The sequence below is a fragment of the Aedes albopictus genome, chromosome 1, assembly GCF_035046485.1.
Source record: "Aedes albopictus strain Foshan chromosome 1, AalbF5, whole genome shotgun sequence".
NCBI lineage: Eukaryota > Metazoa > Arthropoda > Insecta > Diptera > Culicidae > Aedes > Aedes albopictus.
In genome coordinates, this window is record NC_085136.1 from 239738274 (window position 1) to 239759020 (window position 20747).

General features: G+C 45.9%; 1 pseudogene; it reads right to left on the reverse strand.

The window, feature by feature from the left end:
* Positions 1 to 19619, reverse strand: part of LOC134291360 (uncharacterized) — a 42374-nt pseudogene extending 22755 nt beyond the window's left edge.
* Between the last annotated feature and the right edge of the window lie 1128 nt (positions 19620 to 20747).

Genomic DNA, 20747 nt, shown 5'->3' on the forward strand with positions numbered 1-20747 from the left:
ATCATCTGGGGCAGCTCAGACATTAACTTGAGAGGCTCCAGTTTGATGGAGTACTTAAGTAGTACAGATCTTGCATTACTTAACATAGGCAACCGCCCAACCTTCATGGTATCTACTAGAGAGGAAGTGTTAGATATAACACTTAGCTCTAGCAGAATTAGTCACGAGCTGACCAATTGGCATGTGTCAGATGAAGAATCTTTATCTGACCATCGCTATATCTTTTTTGAACATTTAAATGTTACTTCGCAAACATTGCGTTTCAGGAATCCTCGGTCAACAAACTGGGATCTTTATACTGATTTGGTTGCAGCCAAATTTCATGGATATTCACCATCCATTGACACTCCAAGTGATTTAGATGATGCCGTTGATACTACAACGACCTTCATCATGGAAGCTTTTGAAGAAGCATGCCCTCTACGGTCTGTGAAGATCACAAGAGGAACCCCTTGGTGGAACTCTGATCTGGCGAAACTCAGGAAACAATGTAGAAAGAGTTGGAACAGACGACGTTCGGCTGGTTCGGAGGCTTTCAGGTCGGCTCGCAAGGCCTACAGGAAAGCTCTCCGGTCTGCTGAACGATCCGGCTGGAAAAACCTTTGTACAAATGTTTCCAGCTTGAGTGAAGTCAGTCGGTTAAACAAGATCCTTGCGAAATCTAAGGATTTCCGGGTGAACGAACTTCGTTTGCCAAATGACGATCTGACTTCCTCTGATGAGGAAGTTCTGGAATGCTTATTCAGCACACACTTCCCTGGATGTGTGGATATTACATTTTCGGATGATCCTGATGTGTTTTCTTGTAGTTATGATTCTTTAGCTTCGGCTCGGAGTATTGTAACTATCGAATCGATTGAGTGGGCACTTAATAGCTTTGCTCCTTTCAAATCTCCTGGGGCAGATGGGATTTATCCTATTTTGCTTCAGAAGGGATTTGATCATTTCAAACATGTTTTGAAAAAACTACTTGTTTGCAGTTTTGCTACAGGGTATATTCCCAAATCCTGGAGGGATATTACTGTAAAGTTCATTCCGAAAGTGGGTCGTGCGTCGTATGAAGAAGCAAAGAGTTTCAGACCTATAAGTTTGACCTCTTTTCTTCTGAAATGCTTAGAACGCATTGTGGATCATCACATCTGTGATGTTCATCTGGCCAACGTGCCTCTTCATGTGAACCAACATGCCTACCAATCTGGTAAGTCCACTGTGACTCTTTTACACAAGGTTGTTTACGATATCGAGAAAGCATTCGCTCAAAAGCAATCTTGTTTGGGTGTTTTCTTAGATATCGAGGGAGCCTTTGACAACGTGCCTTTCGATGCCATATTGGAAGCTGCACGGAGTCATGGTATATCTCCAATGATTTCCAATTGGATTCACCAAATGCTCAAGAACCGATATCTCTTCTTGACATTGCGTCTAGCAGGGATTAGGAAATTGAGTGTTTGTGGATGCCCCCAAGGGGGAGTCTTATCACCGCTTTTGTGGAATCTCGTAGCAGATACGCTATTGAGGCAACTCAATAATAGCGGTTTTCCTACTTATGGTTTTGCCGACGACTACCTAACATTGTTAGTTGGTATGTGCATCAGCACCCTTTTCGACCTGATGCAAAACGCCCTTCAGGTAGTTGAGGGTTGGTGTCGCTAATATGGCCTTTCGGTTAATCCGAGTAAAACATCTATTGTTCTTTTCACGGAAAGGCGAAACCGTAATGGCGTTCGACCTTTGCGTCTCTTTGATTCTGAAATCGATGTGACTGAACAGGTAAAGTACGTTGGAGTCATTCTTGATTCCAAGCTTTCCTGGACACCTCACATTGAGTTCAGAATCAAGAAAGCTTGTATGGCCTTCGGGCAATGCCGGCGTACTTTTGGTACAACTTGGGGTCTAAAACCCAAGTATATCAAATGGATATACACAACTGTGGCTCGGCCAATATTGGCTTATGGATGTCTTGTGTGGTGGCAAAAGGGCGAAGTGAGAACGGTCCAATCAAAATTAGGCCATCTCCAAAGGATGTGCTTAATGGCGATGTCTGGAGCGTTCTCTTCAACTCCCACGGCAGCGCTTGAAGTTCTCTTTGACGTTGCCCCACTACACATTCATCTCAAACAAGAAGCACTTTCTTGCACTTACCGTCTACGGGTACTCGGTCTACTAGAGGAAACTCCTGTGAACCGCACATCAACACACACCTCGTTGTTTTCACTTTTGGTGAATTGGGACAAAATTGTTCTTGCTCCAAGTGATCTTACAATTGCTTGTAATTTTCCGTATATTACATTTTCCACGAAATTCCCTTCCCGGGAAGAGTGGACATCTGGATATTTGGAAAGAAGTATTTCAGACGGCATCGTATGTTACACTGATGGCTCCCTTCTCGAAGGTCGAGCAGGTGCTGGTGTTTATTCTCGTGAGCTAAGGCTGTATCAGTCTTACTCACTTGGTAGGCACTGCACCGTTTTTCAGGCCGAAATCTTTGCTCTTTTGTGCGGAGTGCAATCAGCACTTCAGCAGCACGTAATGGGCAAAGTAATATACTTCTGTTCAGATAGCCAGGTTGCTATTAAAGCACTTGCTTCGGCCAACTCCAGGTCGAAGATAGTTATCGCTTGTGGAACTCAAATCGAGGATCTGAATTCAGCAAACGCTGTTCACCTTCTATGGGTACCTGGTCATTCTTCCATCTCTGGAAATGAATTGGCTGATGAGTTAGCTCGCTCTGGAGCATTACATGACTTCATTGGCCCTGAGCCAGCTATTCCGATATCGAAGTGTTGGATTAAGCTTCAGATTCACACCTACCTGGGCTGTCACTCAACACAGACAATGTTGAAATAGTTTGAAGTCATGTCGTCAAACCAAATTGTATAGTGCTGAGTCATCTCTACGGGTGGCGAAGTATCTAACTAATCTGTCTAAGCAGAATTGCAGCATGCTGGTCAAAGCATTGACTGGCCACTGCCGACTCAGCTATCACATGGCGAATATTCAGCAAGCTGATTCATTTGCCTGTGATAGCTGTGAATCCGATTATGGAACTTCGTATCATTTGATATGTAACTGTCCAGTTTTCGCGCAACTGCGTTTCCAAGTATTCGGTAAACACTTATTAAGTGAAACTGACTTCAGAAACCTGAATCTTCAGGATATTCTGTTGTTCTTAACCCGCTGTGGTAAAGAGCTATAGGCTCTCTTTCGCTTTATGCGTTATTACAGTGCCCTTTTCAGGGCGCTGTTTGAGCCCATTGTGGTACGCTTGTGGGTTAGTACCCTCTTCCAGGGTATTTTTTCTATTTCCCTACCTGTCCCTATCCCCATCCAAATCCTTTTTCCTTCCTTTTCCCTCAGGTAGATGATGAAATAGGCTGTTATATTGGTGATGGCACAAATGTCCCAAATGGAGGATAACGTGCCTCTGGAGCCGGCCTTCTGATACCTGATACCTGATAAGCAGTCCTCCCCAGTTTGGATGTAACGCCAGAATGATGATGCCAGATATTATGACTGGCAGAAAACATCTATGTAAAGCAAAGAATACTGCAATCATTACATTAAACGTATTCGTTCATGCCTTTCATTTCGCATTATTTTAAAACTGATTAATGAAAATCCGTGTTATAGGAGTCTGCATAACACAAATGCATAGTTTCGGAGTCTCTGCTATACGTCTACTAATGATTCGAACTCATTTTTGTAGATTAAAAGTTAACTAAATTTTGGTGTACGTACTATCGAGGGTACGCCTGTAATAAGATCTGCAAGTAAACCTCTCAACCAACAAACCACTGTTTTTTTTTTTTTTCCTTCTAAACCATAGGGGGATAAATCTGCTCATCAGACACCCTAACAGGAAGGTTAGGGTAGTGTGGGGATGAGGCCGTCTTCTACAATGCCGGTAGAAGCCAGGACTACTCTCTCCTCGACCCACTAAAACACATTCCTATGGTCGCCAAACCCTACGTCTCTCCGGAACCACCAAGAAGGTATTGCTTCAGAGAGGGGCTAGTGCATATCGCACCCTCAAGGTTAGCTGCCGTAGCCTAGCAGCAACGAACATCGATGACTCGCTCTGGAGAGTCCATCACGATAGCATGCTGGCGCTTAGCCAGTTTCCCGAGTGGTCCTCGCCACTCCCTTTGTCCTCGGAAGGCGGGCAGGGTCAACCCCGCCCGCGCCCTACTGCTGAGCGGACATCAAGAACTGATGCCCACATGCAACCCGATCTGACCTGCTGAAGGCAAGGGTATCACTACCCTTCAGGCCTTATCAGCTGCATCCGTAGGTTGCAGACAGCAGGGTCTCACCTACCCCGACCCTTGCCGGGGACCCCTTTCCAACCGCGGGCTCAGATCCAACCCAGTAGACTGACGCCACGACAACACCGCTACCGGGACTTCCTCTCCGCGGCCACTTAATCGCTGTAAGGGTCGATCTCGACCGCAGGGCACCGGTATGACCTACGAAGCCGACTTCGAGCCCCTGGACCACCTCTTGTACTGCATCTGGACTAGCCATTCTCCGAGTCCACGCGCCACCTCCTTTGTAGCTCCCAGACGATATGGGTGATAGCCGTTGAAACGGCATTCCAGCTAATCTCATCCCTACACATTCTCTGGACCAAGTTGTCCGGAGTTGTGTCCTCCCCGCATGTGGCAAGCACGCGGTCACGCATTGTGCGAAAACGCGGGCACACGAACAAAACGTGTTCCGCCGTTTCCTCTAAACCATTGCACACTGGGCATTCGGGAGAATCCGCATGCCCGAAACGGTGTAGATACTGTCGGAAGCAACCATGACCTGTAAGGACCTGTGTCAGGTGGAATGAAACTTCCCCATGGCGCCTATTAATCCAACTATCTACCCTCGGTATCAACCTATGGGTCCACCTTCCTTTGGTGGAACTGTCCCACGCGCGCTGCCATTTGACCATAGAGGCCATCCTGACAGTCTTGCGTATGCCTCTTGTGCCGCGCATTTCGAAGCACTCCATATCCTCACTGATAAGAATGCTGATGGGCACCATACCAGTAATGACACAGAGAGCGTCGTGTGACACGGTACGGTACGCGCTTGCAACCCTCAGACACATAAGCCTGTAAGTACTTTCCAGCTTCCGTCGGTAGCATTCAGTACTTAGCGCGGTACCCCACGCCGGGCCGCCATACCTAAGTATGGATGTAGCAACACTAGCCAGAAGCTTGCGCTTACTGGCGTACACCGCTGAGCTATTGGACATCATCCGGGACAGTGCCGCAATAGCTGTGGAGGCTCTTTTACAGGCATAATCGACGTGGCTACCGAAGGTAAGCTTATCGTCGATCATCACGCCCAAGTGCTTGACAGAGCGCTTCGACAGGATAGTGCATTCTCCTACACTGATCTCCGTCTGCTGCGCCGACTGCATGTTGTTAACAACCGTCACCTCTGTCTTGTGGTGAGCCAGCTCCAGTTTTCTGGACCGCATCCACGCCTCCACAACCTTGATCGAGTGGTCGGTAGTCAACTTCACCTCCTCGATCGTTTCACCGTAGACTTCGAGCGTAATATCGTCGGCAAATCCGACAATCACCACTCCCACTGGGTACTCTAACCTCAACACCTCGTCGTACATGACATTCCATAACACCGGACCCAGGATGGAACCTTGCGGGACTCCTGAGGTTATGTGAAAGCACTTCCGACCCACCTCCGTGTCGTATACTAGTACGCGATTCTGGAAGTAGCTTCCGAGAATCTTGTACAAGTACTCCGGTATCCCCAGACGCAAGAGCGCATCAGCAATAGCAGCCCAACTGGCGCTTTTAAATGCATTCCTTACATCCAGAGTCACTACCCCGCAAAAGCGAATTCCCCTCCTCTTAGGCTCGAGTGCTTTCTCGGCGGTTTTTGTAACCGACAAGATAGCGTCTACGGTGGACCTCCCCTTCCGGAAGCCATACTGGTTGCTCGAGAGACCATTTACGCCCTCAGTGAACTTCAACATTCTATTGAGGATGATCTTTTCGAGCACCTTCCCCGCCGTGTCAATCAAGCATATTGGTCTGTATGCCGACGGGTCTCCGGGTGGTTTCCCCGTCTTTGGCAATAGTACCAGGCTCTGCCTCTTCCACGCTTCTGGGAAAACTCCCTCGTCCAGGCATTTCTGCATAGCAGACCTGAACATCTCGGGAGCTTCTGCAATAGCTACTTTTAAGGCCAGGTTCGGAACTCCGTCCGGACCTGGGGCCTTACCTACGCTAAGGGACTTAGCTATCCCCGCAAGTTCCACATCGGTGACCATTTCCTCATCGCCAGCCCCAGTCCCCGGCTGTCCTACGAAAGGAGGCCAAGGACTAGGATCATGACGTGGAAAAAGTCCTCCAATGATCCCCTCCAACATCTCTGGAGATTGCTCTGTAGGAGCCATCACACCTCTCGTCTTGGCCATAACGATCCTGTAGGCATCACCCCACGGGTTCGTATTGGCACTCTGACAGAGACCCTCAAAGCAGGCCTTTTTGCTTGCTCTTATCTCGGTCTTGAGCGCGGCTTTTGCAGCGGCGAACACCACCCGCCGTTCGTTTCGCTCTTCCTCTGATCGTGCTCGCTGCATCCGCCGCCTAGCCCGTAGGCAGGCGCGGCGCAGGTCCGCAATCGCGTCGGTCCACCAGTAAGCCGGTGGCCTCCCATTTCTAGGGTGGACTCTCCAAGGCATGGTCGCATCACACGCACGTGAGAGCACCGCTACCAGCTCGTCGCCGTCTAAACCGAGTAAGTTTCGCTCACGGCGGAGCGCTTCCCTAAATACCTCTTCGTCGAAGTATGATGTCTACCACCTACGAGGGCTTGGCCTTGGCCTAGCCGCCTCTTCTTCTATCCGCTGTCTGCTGTTGTTGTAGTCGATACTGTAGCGAACCGCCAGGTGGTCGCTGTGAGTGTAGCCATCGTCTACTCTCCAGTTCGAACTACTTGTTAGGCCAGGACTACAAAAGGTCACGTCAATAATTGACTCCGCTCCGTTTCGACTATAGGTACTCTTGGTACCGACGTTAGCCAAGTCGACATCTAAGATGGCCAGTGTTTCTAGCAGGATCTGACCCCGCTGGTTCGTGAAACGGCTTCCCCATTCCACAGCCCAGGCATTAAAGTCACCCGCTATTACCACCGGTCTTCGCCCTGTTAGCACGGTCGTTAAGCGGTCCAGCATTTGCGTGAACCGCTCGATCGGCCACCGCGGAGGCGCATAACAGCTACAGAAGAAGACCCCGTTTACTTTGGCGACCACGAAGCCCTCATAGGTAGTAGACACCAACTCCTGCACGGGGTATTTACCCGTCGTCCATATCGCCGCCATTTTCCTGGTCCCATCCGAGGCCCAGTTGCCGTTGCCGGCGGGTACTCGGTATGGGTCCGAAATGATGGCGATATCCGTCTCCCACTCAGAAACCGCCTGACAAAGCAGTTGCTGAGCCGCATCACAGTGGTTCAGGTTCAGCTGCGTTACCTGCACTGTGATTTGTTGCTCACTGCGGCTTTCTTAAAGGCCGGGCACCCTGGACCACCCATCGCATGTCTGTTTTTCGAGGTTTTCCCGGTACAGATCATGCAGATTGGCGGACTCGTGCAGCTTTGGGCCTTATGACCTTCAGCGCCGCATCGCCTACACAGTTTGCGCCTGTCGGGGCCTTTGCAGTCCCACGACTTGTGTCCTGGTTCCAGACACCTGAAGCAAACCTCAGGTGGCTCGTGGAATGTCAGGTGACAAACACACCAGCCCACCTTTATACTCCCTACTTTAACGGACTTTTTAACATCCGCCACAGGTAGCTGAACCAGAGCTATCTGTGTCCCTGCTGGCCCCTTCCGCAGCCTGACGGCTGTGGCGGCCACCTGAACATCGCACTGTTGCCGCAGTGCCGTGACGAGCTCTTCCGCTTCGGTGATCTCGTCTAGGTCTTTGACCTTCAGAGTCGCCTCATGCGTAAGAGCCCTCACCTCCACTCCATCTCCAAGGACCTCTTCTGCCAGCCTCTTGTAGGCGGCGCCCTTGTGATCCTTCTGGCGCTTAAGCTCCAGGATCATTTCGCCCGTACGAGTACGTCTGATACTGCGTACGTCGGCTCCCAGACCCTCGAGCTTGGCGTCGCACCTCATCGCCTTCAAGACGTCCGAGTATTTCGACTGTTCGGTCTTGATGACGATAGCGTCACCTTTTTCGCGCCTGGCACCTGCCTTCCTACGCCTTGGCTTGGCGACCTGCACTTCTACCTGCGGATTCCCCTTCTTCTTCCTCTTCCGCTCTACTTTTGTCCAAGGTCCTCTCCTTGGATCGCCCTGCTCTGCGGCTGCTGAGGGCCCACCATTGGTCGCAACCCCTTGTTCCCATCATTCCGGGACGGGCCGGCCTTTTCAGGCCCACCCTTCCCAGCTTTCCGGGAACCCTGGCTGGGGTCCGACTTTCCAGCGTTACCACCGGCTTTCGGGGTTATTATACGCCTGGCCTTGCGGGCGCCGCCAGACAGCTCCTCACCTGACGGCTGCCTCGCCCGCTTCTGCGAATGCTTGTCGCGAGCATTCGCTTCCACTCTCTTCGGACTACCCGCGAAGGAAAAGGCCTCCGTTTGCGTAAACTGCTGACTCGCAAGCGGGGGGGTGCGTCAGGCCCCAGGACATCCGTCCCTGCTGCCCCAAACCACTGTTCGAATGCAAATCAATGTAATACTCTTATCTGGTATGTTTGAATTCTTCTAAAAGCTTGGGTAGTATACCAAAATAGCGCATTTAGCCCAAATTCCCCTATACATATGGCTACCGCTGGCTGACCACCAGGTTATGAATTGTTTGGAATGGTTGTCGTGTGATGTTTGGCTGCCGCCCTGGCTGTTGTTATGCTAATGATGTCCATTGACAACGCTGTTTATGATACCTGACAACAATATAGTGCAGCCTACGGGCTACTACGGGCTCCAGAAGAAACTGCGGTCGAAACAGATTCACCCACGCACCAAATGCACCATGTACAAAACGCTAATAAGGCCGGTGGTCCTCTACGGACACGAGACATGGACCATGCTCGAGGAGGACCTGCAAGCACTCGGAGTTTTCGAGCGACGCGTGCTAAGGACGATCTTCGGCGGTGTGCAGGAGAACGGTGTGTGGTGGAGAAGGTTGAACTGAGGAGCGATTCACTTATGTATTTTCGATGCAGCCATTCATTTATTTAGTTAACATCAAATTCATGATAATACTGAATCAACAATTTGCCGCCATAATACTCGATTTGTAGCTGTAGCTCTCCACGCCTCGGTCACGCCCAGATCACGCTCCACCTGGTCCGCCCATCGTGCTCTCTGCACGATGATTAGCAAACACCAACTTTGCAGGGTTGTTGTCCGGCATTCTTGCAACATGCAAAGTCCACCGTATCCTTCCGGCTTTGGCCACTCTCTGGATGCTGGGTTCGCGGTAAAGTGCAGCGAGCTCGTGGTTCATCCTTCTTTGCCACACACCGTTCTCCTGCACGCCGCGCCACCGAAGGTCGTCCTTAGCACCCGCCGCTCCAAAACTCCGAGTGCTTGCAGGTCCTCCTCGAGCATCGCTCATGTCTCGTGTCCGTAGAGAACCTCTGGTCTTATTAGCGTCTTGTGCATTTGGTGCGGGGGTGAATCTTTTTTTAAAGCAGTTTCTTCTGGAGCCCGTAGTAGGCACGACTTCCACTGATGATTTGCCTTCGTATTTCACGGCTCACGTTATTGTCAGCCGTTAGCAAGGAACCGAGGTAGACGAATTCTTCTATCACCTCGAACATATCCCCGTCTATCGTAATATCGCTGCCAAGGTTTGTCCTGTCACGCTCAGTCTTACCTACCAGCATGTTCTTTGTCTTAGCCGCATTCACCACCAGTCCGACCTTTTCTGATTCACGTTTCAGGCGGGTATACAGTTCTGCCACCGTTCCAAATGTTCTAGCAATAATATCCATGTCATCCGCAAAACAGACAAATTGGCCGGATTTCGTGAAGATGGTACCCCGGCTGTTGAGCCCGGCTCGTCGCATAACACCTTCCAGGGCAATGTTGAATAGTAGGCAGGAAAGTCCATCACCTTGTCGTAGTCCCCGTGGCAGTGAAGAGAATTGTCAGACAAAAGAGGCACAAAACAAGCAACAAAGAAGGTGCGACGATTAGTCTTTATCCCTACTGGTGACAGATAATGACATGATCTCGATTTTTTTTGTTGCAGACAAAACGGAAGCTGAATTTGTTGCGTACTTTTCAACTCGTGAATAATCAATTATTACTAACCCAAAGTCGAAACTGTTTGATGATAGAGCTTCACCAGAGTTGCAGTGTTTACCGACTCGAAGTTACCGTTCGAAAATCGCAATGCAAGGCTTGAAAATCTCTAAACTCGTGGTGTACGATGTTAATCCCATTATTTTCAAGTTGGGACAAACTTATGTCGCATGGGTTGTTTTGTCGCAACAAATACATGTTGCGACATTGTCATTATTGTTGCGCGATGGTTGAATTTTGATTCACTGCCCCGTGGAGATTCGATTGAACTGGATAGTTCACCCGAAATCCTTACGCTGTTCTGCACACCGTCCATCGTTGCTCTTATCAGTCTGGTAAGCTTCCCGGGAAAGCTGTTCTCGTCCATGATTCTCCATAGCTCTGCGCGGTCGATACTTTCGTATGCCGCTTTGAAGTCGATGAACAGGTGATGCGTTGGGACCTGGTATTCACGGCATTTCTGGAGGATTTGCCGTACGGTGAAGATCTGGTCCGTTGTCGACCGGCCGTCGATGAAGCCGGCTTGATAACTTCCCACGAACTCATTCGTTTTAGGTGACAGACGACGGAAGATGATATGGGATAGCACTTTGTAGGCAGCATTCAAAATAGTGGTCGCCCTGGAAGTTCTCACATTCCAAATGGTCGCCTTTCTTGTGAATGGGACAGATTATCGCTTCCTTCCACTTCTCCGGTAGCTATTCAGTTTCCCAGACTATCAGCCGATGCAGACAGGTGGCCAACTTTTCTGGGCCCATCTTGATGAGTTCAGCTGCGATACCATCCTTACCAGCTGCTTGGTTGGTTTTGAGCTGGTGAATGGCATCCTTAACTTCCCTCAGCGTGGGAGTTGGTTCATTTCCGTCCTCCGCTGCACTGGCGTCGTCGTTCCTTCCGTTGCCGTGGGCTCCCGTGCCTACGTTCTCCACGCCGTTCAGGTGCTGATCGAAGTGCTGCTTCCACCTTTCGATCACCTCACGTCCGTCCGTCAAGAGGCCTCCGTCTTTATCCCTGCATATTTTGGCTCGCGGCACGAAGCCGTTGCGGGATGCGTTGAGCTTCTGATAGAACTTCCATGTTTCTTGGGAACGGCACAGCAGTTCCATTTCTTCACACTCCGCTTCTTCCAGGCGGCGCTTTTTCTCTTGAAAGAGGCGGGTCTGCTGTTTCCGCTTCTGTTTGTAACGTTCCACGTTCTGTCGAGTCCCTTGCTGCAGCATTACCGCCCGCGCTGCGTTCTTCTCCTCCAAAACCGTTCTGCACTCTTCGTCGAACCATTCGTTCCGTCGATTCCGTTCCACATACCCGATGGTGCTCTCGGCTGCGTCGTTGATGGCTGCTTTCACTGTACTCCAGCAGTCCTCTAGAGGGGCCTCATCGAGCTCGCCCTCGTCTGGCAACGCGGCTTCGAGATTCTGCGCGTATGCTGAGGCGACATCCGGTTGCTTCAGTCGCTCTAGATTGTACCGTAGCGGTCGCCGGTACCGTACATTGTTGATGACGGAGAGTTTTGGGCGCAGTCTGACCATCACCAAATAGTGGTCGGAGACGATGTTGGCGCCACGATAGGTCCGTCGATAATGTCGGAGAAGTGCCGTCCGTCAATCAGAACGTGGTCGATTTGAGATTCCGTCTGCTGTGCTGATCTCCAGGTGTAACGATAAGGGAGGCTGTGTTGGAAAAAGGTGCTACGTATGGCCATATTTTTGGAGGCGGCGAAATCAATGAGTCGTAGGCCGTTTTCGTTCGTCTGCTGGTGGGCGCTGAATTTACCAATCGTCGGTCTGAGTTCCTCCTCCTGGCCTTCCTGAGCGTTTAGATCCCCTATGATGATTTTGACGTCGTGGTTTGGGCAGCGGTCGTACTCGCGTTCGAGCTGCGCTTAAAATGCGTTCTTGTCATCAGTACTTCCGGAGTGTGGGCTGTGCACGTTTATTATGCTGATGTTGAAGAATCGGCCCTTGATCCTCAACCTGCACATTCTTTCGTCGATCAGCCACCAACCGATCACGCGCTTCTGCATATCACCCATCACGATGAAAGCTGTTCCCAGCTCGCGTGTGTTGCCGCAGCTCTGGTAGATGGTATGATTACCTCTAAACGTTCGCACCATGGAACCCTTCCAACACACCTCCTGCAGCGCTACGATTCCGAACCCGCGGTCCTTCAGTAGATCGGCGAGTATGCGGGTGCTCCCAATGAAGTTGAGAGATCGGCAGTTCCACGTACCGAGTTTCCAATCGCAAGTTCTTTTTGTTCGCTGCGGTCGTTGTCGTTGGTCTCGGTTCGTATTATTCTGTTGCTGATTTTCCGCTACAATGTTTTTTTACGGCTGGCTCGTAGGGCCTGTCAGCCTACGACCAAAGTTCCCACCGGGGTTGGTTACCCGATCTTCCCTAAGGTTGCTCATAGTTTCCGGCCGGTTCCGCGTGGAGGTAGGGATAGGAGTTGCTGGGCAGAGGCTAGATCACAATGGAATCTGAATTGCGCAGCATTTTCCGTGCCAGTTGACTTGTATATAAATATGTTTTGATGGAAAGTAACAACATAACCGGTAATGAATTGAAAAAGTAATGGGATGCATATTAAAAATAGACCAATTTCGCGAAGTGCATTAATTGCAATTTGCTGAACACCAACCGTACCTCGTCTTACGACACGCTGCTTGACGTCTCTCACTCTTCCTGGAGCTCTGACTGTCCCATCTTTGTGAAACGACTATAATCCGGTCGTCAAAGGATTGACTTCTCAGCATAGCAATTAGACAACTCTTCTCAGCAAGACAACTCCTCGTTGATGGATGCAGCGTATACCCTTCAGTGTGAAAACCTGGCTGGGCCAGGTAAATATAAGAATAGTATATGTCCTGCTGAAGCTAGGATCTCTGCACTCGTAGTTAGATATCATCAACCATTACAGTTAACTTCAAACTCCCCAATAACATCGATGATGGATTGCTGCAACCAGTCCAGTATTCTGATGTCGTCCGCTGAATTCCCCCCGACGTTGGATTTGATGTGTGATGCCCAACCTAACGAACTAGGTGGCCCAGGTAATGCTTTGAACAGTATATGTCCTTCCGAAGCAAACATGGACTCTGCACCGGCCGTGAGAGGATCTCAACACTTTCAGAATCGAACGACCAATCCAACCGAGGTAGCTGACAGCCTGCGCATTTATTACCAAAATGTGAGAGGCATACGGACGAAAATCGACGGCTTTTACGTTGCTACGCAGAATGAGGACTACGACGTGATAGTGCTAACAGAAACATGGCTTAAGGACGGTATTACCTCTGTCCAGCTTTTCGGTAACGAATACTCGGTGTTTCTGAGAGACCGTGATCCAGAAGTGTCCGGAAAAGTTCGCGGAGGAGGTGTGCTGATTGCTGTCAAAAAAGGATTCCGTTTATTCTCTAATGCTTCCCGAAAATTGACCAAAATTGACGTTGGTGAGCGTCATGTCTGCATAGGGTAAGTGTACCAATTATGGCTATAGTACCATTTATTCGCCATAGTTGATTTTCACCCTTTAAAGATATATATCAACAATAAAAAAAATGTGAACAACAGATCACGTTCACAAAAGAAGGTTGCATTAATTTAAAGTCCGCATTTTGCTCAAATTATGGTAGAAATAAATCATTTTCCTTAAAATTTCGGCTCCCTTGCACCCTTTTTCGCCATAGTGTACCAATTATGGCTAATCCCATAAGAAATGCATGCAAATAGTGCGAAAAGGAACCGAAGTTAAAAAATGTAGCCATAACTGGGACAGGGTTCCTATCATTGGCACACGCCGTAATAAATACTAAAAGTAGTTTTGGCTCCGTTTTTATATTTTTCCTGTAATGTATTGATACCTGATACCTATCTTTTAACATGTTGGTGACATTCGTTGGTTTTCGCGTTATTTTTGTACAAATAGTTTACCTTAGGTAGTGCCATAATTGGTACAGGCACCCTATTATGTTTCCAGTTCAAAACCGAATTAGCGTTATTTTTTCTTTGACTTCCGCTGATTTTGCCTTACGTTCAACACAATGTCGGAAGTGGGGCGCTGTATAGAGTACCAGGTGTACAATACAGCGCGCCACTTCCGACATTGTGTTTAACGCAAGGCAAAAGCAGCGGAAGTCAAAGAAAAAATGTCGCTAATTCGATTTAGAACTGGAAACATAATAGGAGTTGTGTACTTGCCACCCGAACAATCTCACAATGCTGCTATCATTGAGCGCCTCATCAGCTCCATCTCGTCGATAACTTTCTCTCTCAATTCGCAAAATTTGCATCTACTTTACGGGGATTTCAATTTGCCAGACCTGTGTTGGAATCTCTCTTCAGGAGGCTATGCCTACCCAGATCGACGTCTTCCAGCATGCATTTCCTTGACAGCATGTCACTGTTTAAGTTGAAACAGCTTTGTGTAACCAGGAATTGTCTGAATCGTACTCTCGATTTGATCTTCGTCAACGATGAAGCCATCTGTAATTTATTCGCGAAGCACTTTTCAGGTGCTTTCGATAAATGTAACGGCAACCCCGAGCAGAAAAGAATAACATGTGAATAACAAATCAAGGTATTTATCTTAAATACCACCATACCTTGATATGCCCTTCATTAGGTGGTAATAAGAGGCAAAATAACAAAAACGAATACCATAATTTTGTATGAATAACACCTAGAAAATAGCAAGTCTTGTTATTTTAATAATAAATGAATACCAAAAATTTCATACACACTACCCAACTAACAATTGCAAGTCACAAACAAGCAAGCTTGCTGAATTGTTGCTTAATAATGGTAATGATAGCTGAACTAAAATTATGGTCTACACATTACTGTTCAAATGATTTTTCAAATGAGAAAGTAGTCAATGTTCGACACTCCCCATCGGTATCAACAATGATAAATTAAAACACTTTTCAAAAGTTTAACAAGAAATTTATTCGACAAGCATTGATTCCTTAACAAAAGAGTTTAACAAAACATTTGTCTGCATCTTATTAAGCTGATGTATCGATAAGCATATGGTCCTGAACAATGTGCCTTTCACTTGTCAAATAAACCCGAGCAGAAAAGAATAACAACTGAATAACATATCAAGGTATTTATTCTTAAATAACATCATACCTTGATATGCCCTTCATTAGGTGGTAATAAGAGGCAAAATAACAAAAACGAATACCATAATTTTGTATGAATAACACCTACAAAATAACAAGTCTTGTTATTTCAATAATGAATGCATACCAAAAATGTCAAACATACTGCCAAGTGCTGGATTTGTTATCCACAAGGTATTGGATAACAAAGTAATAACAATTATTGCTATTGAGTTGTACATTTTATCGATACCTCATTTTGCTATCAAGCAGGTATTCCATAACAAAGAAATAACAACTCGTGCTATCAAATTTTCAATTTGTTTCATGCCTTAATTTGTTTTCGAATAGGTATTCGATAACAAAAGAAAAACAACTATAACTATCTAATTCGATATTTTCTAATTAATCAATTTGTGCTCAATCTGTAAATGTTTGATTGTATAGATAGTGAGTTAGAAAGCGGAAAGGCAGGGTGACACAAGTTTGGTTTTCATCAGATATTTGTGGCTAGTACGTAGATACTTCACGGCCCTAGGCAAAAAATAAACTCTTTTCCTGTCAGAAACATAGAAAATACAGTGATTTATACTAATAAAACCAGGCCCCTGACACGGCCTATATCAATGCATTGGAATCATGGTAGACAGGATGTCCTGGGCGCTAGTAAATAGCGCCCACTGTCAAATGCGAGAACATCAACAATTTTTTGTTTAACGTTTATTTTGGTTTGTTGATCAGTTTTTGGAATCATTTTTTCCAACTTTTATGACAACAAAACACTTCAAACTCGCTTTAATATTAATGTACGGTAAGAGGAGCATGCGATTATTTGAATAAAGAAACCAAACAAACACGCATTGTGAATGTGATTTCGTGTGTGGCTCACAACATCAAACAAAAGCTGCGTTTGTTGATTACACGCTCGTTTCAATTTGCACGAATATGAGTTTAAGGCAGTTAGATGTTGGCTACGATAAATTTCATTGCTGCCAGGGGCCTGAATAAAACAGAAAAACCTGTGCTCCCATTTAATTTTCATGTTGCCCGCCTTGCTGTCGACGATGCCTATTATGGACTCTTTTGATATAAATACGAACATCAAAATGTTGAACTTACCATAGAAATCCTGACTTACACCGCCTTCGTCCATAGTAGTACGCCAACTTTCATGGACCGTAAAAATGGTCGACGCCGGATTCTGAAGCCAATCCAAAGTTTTTCTGCTTCACACTGAGGCAGCGCCGTCTAGCCTTTGTTGCAACTTTGTTCCTGTTGATCTGTCTGCTGTAACGTTACAGTAACGTCGACCAGCACTTCTGAACAGATCAGGCAAGGCTTATTCTTTCAAAATTGGCTTCGACTCTTAATTGTTATCCATGTTGTAATAATGTCACTACGTAGATGTTTCCAAATTCCGTTGAAAAACCCCGGTTTATAGGCTTCTGTTTGTAAAAGAAAATAAAACTTTTAATATATTGAAGACTTATAAAATTATATTATTAAACAATGGAAATTTTTGTCATGCATGCGATCTAATTGCAAATATTATCACAAACATTTTTTTTTTACTATGTTTGCATTAAAAATATATCGTTGAATAAACAAGAAAGTTAATAACAAATTATTTCACGCTATTTGATGAAATGTCTTCAGTGATACCTTCAGTTTACCAGTAGCCACTCGTGTTCCAATAGCCACTCACGAGTGTAGAAAAACAGATTCTCTGCAAACAAAAAAAAACAATCTTTTTTTTACAAATATTCCAACATACGTGCCAAATAATATCCGGATGAAAAGAATCATACACATTTAATCCAATAAACATCATTTTCAAGACAGTGAACGGCTAAATAGAACACGAGCGGTTACTAATATACTGACGGTACTATTTTTTTTCTTCTGGGCACACTTTTTCACATGACTAAAACATTAATACACTGAACAAAGTTCGCTCTGAATAAAATGGTAGAAGAATTCGTCTACCTCGGTTCCTTGCTAACGACTGATAATGACGTGAGTAGTGATATATGATGGCGGATCATCAGTGAAATTTGTGCCTATTACGGGCTCCAGAAGTAAATGCGATTAAAATAGATTCACCCTGTACCAAATGTGCGATTTATATGTACAATACGCTAATAAGACCGGTAGCCCTCTACGGACACGAGATATGATCCATGCTCGAGGAGTATCTGTAAGCACTTGGAGTTTTCAAATAACGCGTGTTAAGGACGATCTTCGGCGGCGTGCAGTAAAATGGTGTGTGGCGGCGAAGGATGAAACACAAGCACGCTGCACTCTACGGTGAACCCAACATCCTGAAAGTGGCCAAAGCTGGACAGATACGGTGGGCAGGGCATGTTGCAAGAATGCAGTTGCCAGCATCCGAGCAATAAAATCAAAACAGAAAAAGTGTTGCCGTTCAGGCGGCTGTTCACTATTCGCTTCTCTACCTATTTTATCTGATACAAATAAGCGTTACGGTGGGATAAGGAGGGGAGGGTGGTAAAAAAAATAACAATTTTAGCATTACGTAATAAATTATTATTAGTTTATTAAAGAGACTTTACCACTAGAGTGGCATTCGTGCCGAACGTAATAAACTGATGCTGCCTTATGGAAGGTTTAAAAGCCACTTTTGCTTCTTTTTTTGATCCTTTTGATCTTCTGTGATGATTTCGGCTCTCGCTATGGTTCGAATACACCAGATTCTTTTTTGCACGAGTCTGGTTGTTGCTATAACTCAGTCAATTTTTAATCGATTCTCACGAAACTTTGTACACTGATAGTACTAACCATGCCTACAGATGTACAAAATTTCATGAAAATCGGTTGAAAATTGACTGAGTTATAGAAAAACCAGACCCGTGCAAAAAAGAATCGGGTGTACCATGCCTTTCTCAAGTGTATCAGATAAGGGAACAAAGCCCCATATATAAAACTAATAAGCTAATAATTAAACCGCAAAACCATGCGAATACAAGTCCTGTTCAATGACCTAGGTTGAGCATTGTCGAAGTTGCTGCATCATCTTCTCACCCATATCAGGCCAAACATATCTAAAGGTCCAATCTGCAGAAGAGAGGCTCTCTTTGGTTTCTCTCTCTTTCGTTAATATCTCAGCTGCTTATTTGAATTATGATTGTCTCCTTGCATAGAACTATGGTCAAAACAATCGTTTTTTGATTTGTACTGCAAAAGTAGTTGAAAAGTGTATCATTATATTGCAATAATTGAAAGAGAAAGTGAACAAAAAGGGGCTCTCAAATGCAGATAGGACCTATTGCAGTGTTTGGCCCAAGTTTGGCCTGATTTGTTAACGAATGGGTAAGAGCAGTATGCAGCAACTTCGACCATGTTCAACGCACTTCATTGAACAGGACTACTGTAATCCAATACTTGGTGACTTTGCTTCTCTTTCCGGTATCATTTTCGTGACCGTATCAGGAAACTCTATACTGAACATAAGTCCTGTTCAATGACGTAGGTTGAACATTGTCGAAGTTGCTGCATCCTGCTCTCACCCACTTGTTGACGAATAGGTATGAGCAGGATGCAGCAACGACCATGTTCAACATGCTTCATTGAACAGGACTATACTGCCACCACTCGCATAACAGTCCCATCTGTCCTGGGTTTCCTATTCATATGGGACTGTTTTGCGAGTGGGGACAGTATAATATGTACATAATATTATGATTGTTAATATTATTGAATCGTTTGATGACACTGAAAGGTATTTGGGCATCCCGGGCACCACAGCCCCGGTTGTAAGTTCCTATTCGGTATCTGTGTTGGAGTAGCAGAACGAGCATGATGATTTCTACATAGGTATTTCCTCCCCGGCTGGGAGTCCAGCAAAGTAACCCACTCCTTGACACACCCGCAACCTCGGCACCAAGTTGCTTTAACAACACTCAACAAAAATTAAAACTCTCATCCATCAGGCGACGTGAACCCAAAACAAAGCAAACGTTTGATATAAATAGCTCACCTGATTTCTTGTCTACTCTCTGGTCCCTATCTGAGACGTCCCTATCATAGGCGGCAAGGGAAAGCTGCTGCCAAGCCGGAAAGTCGAGATTGACGGATTCGCTCGACTCCTCCCAAGCTGTACATACTCGAGGTGATTCACGGCAGTTTTCCGTGGGACTTCGCAGCTGCCTGGGTAACGAATCCATCGGAGATCCATCCTGCGTTGGCGGACCCATCCATGGCCCATAAGGCATTTTATGAGACGTTTCAAATCAGCTGTTTTTTGAGTGTTTATCAGTTTTGAAGTCCAACCGGTGGGCCCATTTATTTACATTTTTGCTAGCATAACATGTGATGCAGGCCCATCCATCAAATGGGGTTCATTTCTCTGCAAAAAATGCGCGAATCCGCCCACTATAATCAGTATCCGTAGACCGCAGAGATGTTTTCTCGTCTGCCAGTTGCATCATGCAGATCGGGAAATCCATACATGCCACATAAGGAACCGAAACATCTCTGCCAGCAAAAATCTGATTGGCGCTCACCACATGTTATGCTACTTTTCGCGAAAACAAAAACATCAAATGTAAACAATAACAATAAGCGGCCCACCAGTGAAACATCTCGTAAAATAGCTTATTGGCCGGTTTCTGCTCGGGAAATAAACTGACTGTTTTTCGACACAACTCACACGCGCTTGAAAATTACGGACAACTGATGCAACTGATGGGAGAGCAAGCAAAACGACATGTCAAAAACAAACAACAACAGTGCATGCACTGCAAGCACTGCTGCGCTAACATGTCAAAAGGGTCTAACTTGTTTTCGAATACTTCTGTCGCAAACGTTGCAAATGCATGATAATCTGTTTTTAATGTTTCATGAAATTGTTGTGAAATTGTGAATGAAATAATTAAAGATTGCCTTGGTGATCGCAATGCTTATGCAGGATGATATTTAATTAGCGGCTTACGCTGTTAATTTAATCCCCCTATTGTCGAACAATACAAGGGCTTCAATTGAATTGTTTGAATTGTTTAAATAGTTAACTAGTTCAAAATAGCGAGCTTTTTTATTCGTGAATTTTAACTAAAGGTAATTTTTCACTTGCAATAATGTGCTACTGGTGGAAATAGTAAACAAAAATATTCTAATATTTTCTAAATTTCAAAAAGAAATGCAAACATTTTTCGTTACACTACTGGCAAACGTTAGTTAACAAATGATAATAAACTTTGAAAATAAAATGACACGTTTTTGGTGAATGGATAAATTGCGTCAAAATCACCAGAATCTGTAATATTTTCAATTGCAGACATTAATTTTTAAAATAGGTTTTATTGAATATTACGCGATTTTTGCTAACGCCCATGGGCAGGAGT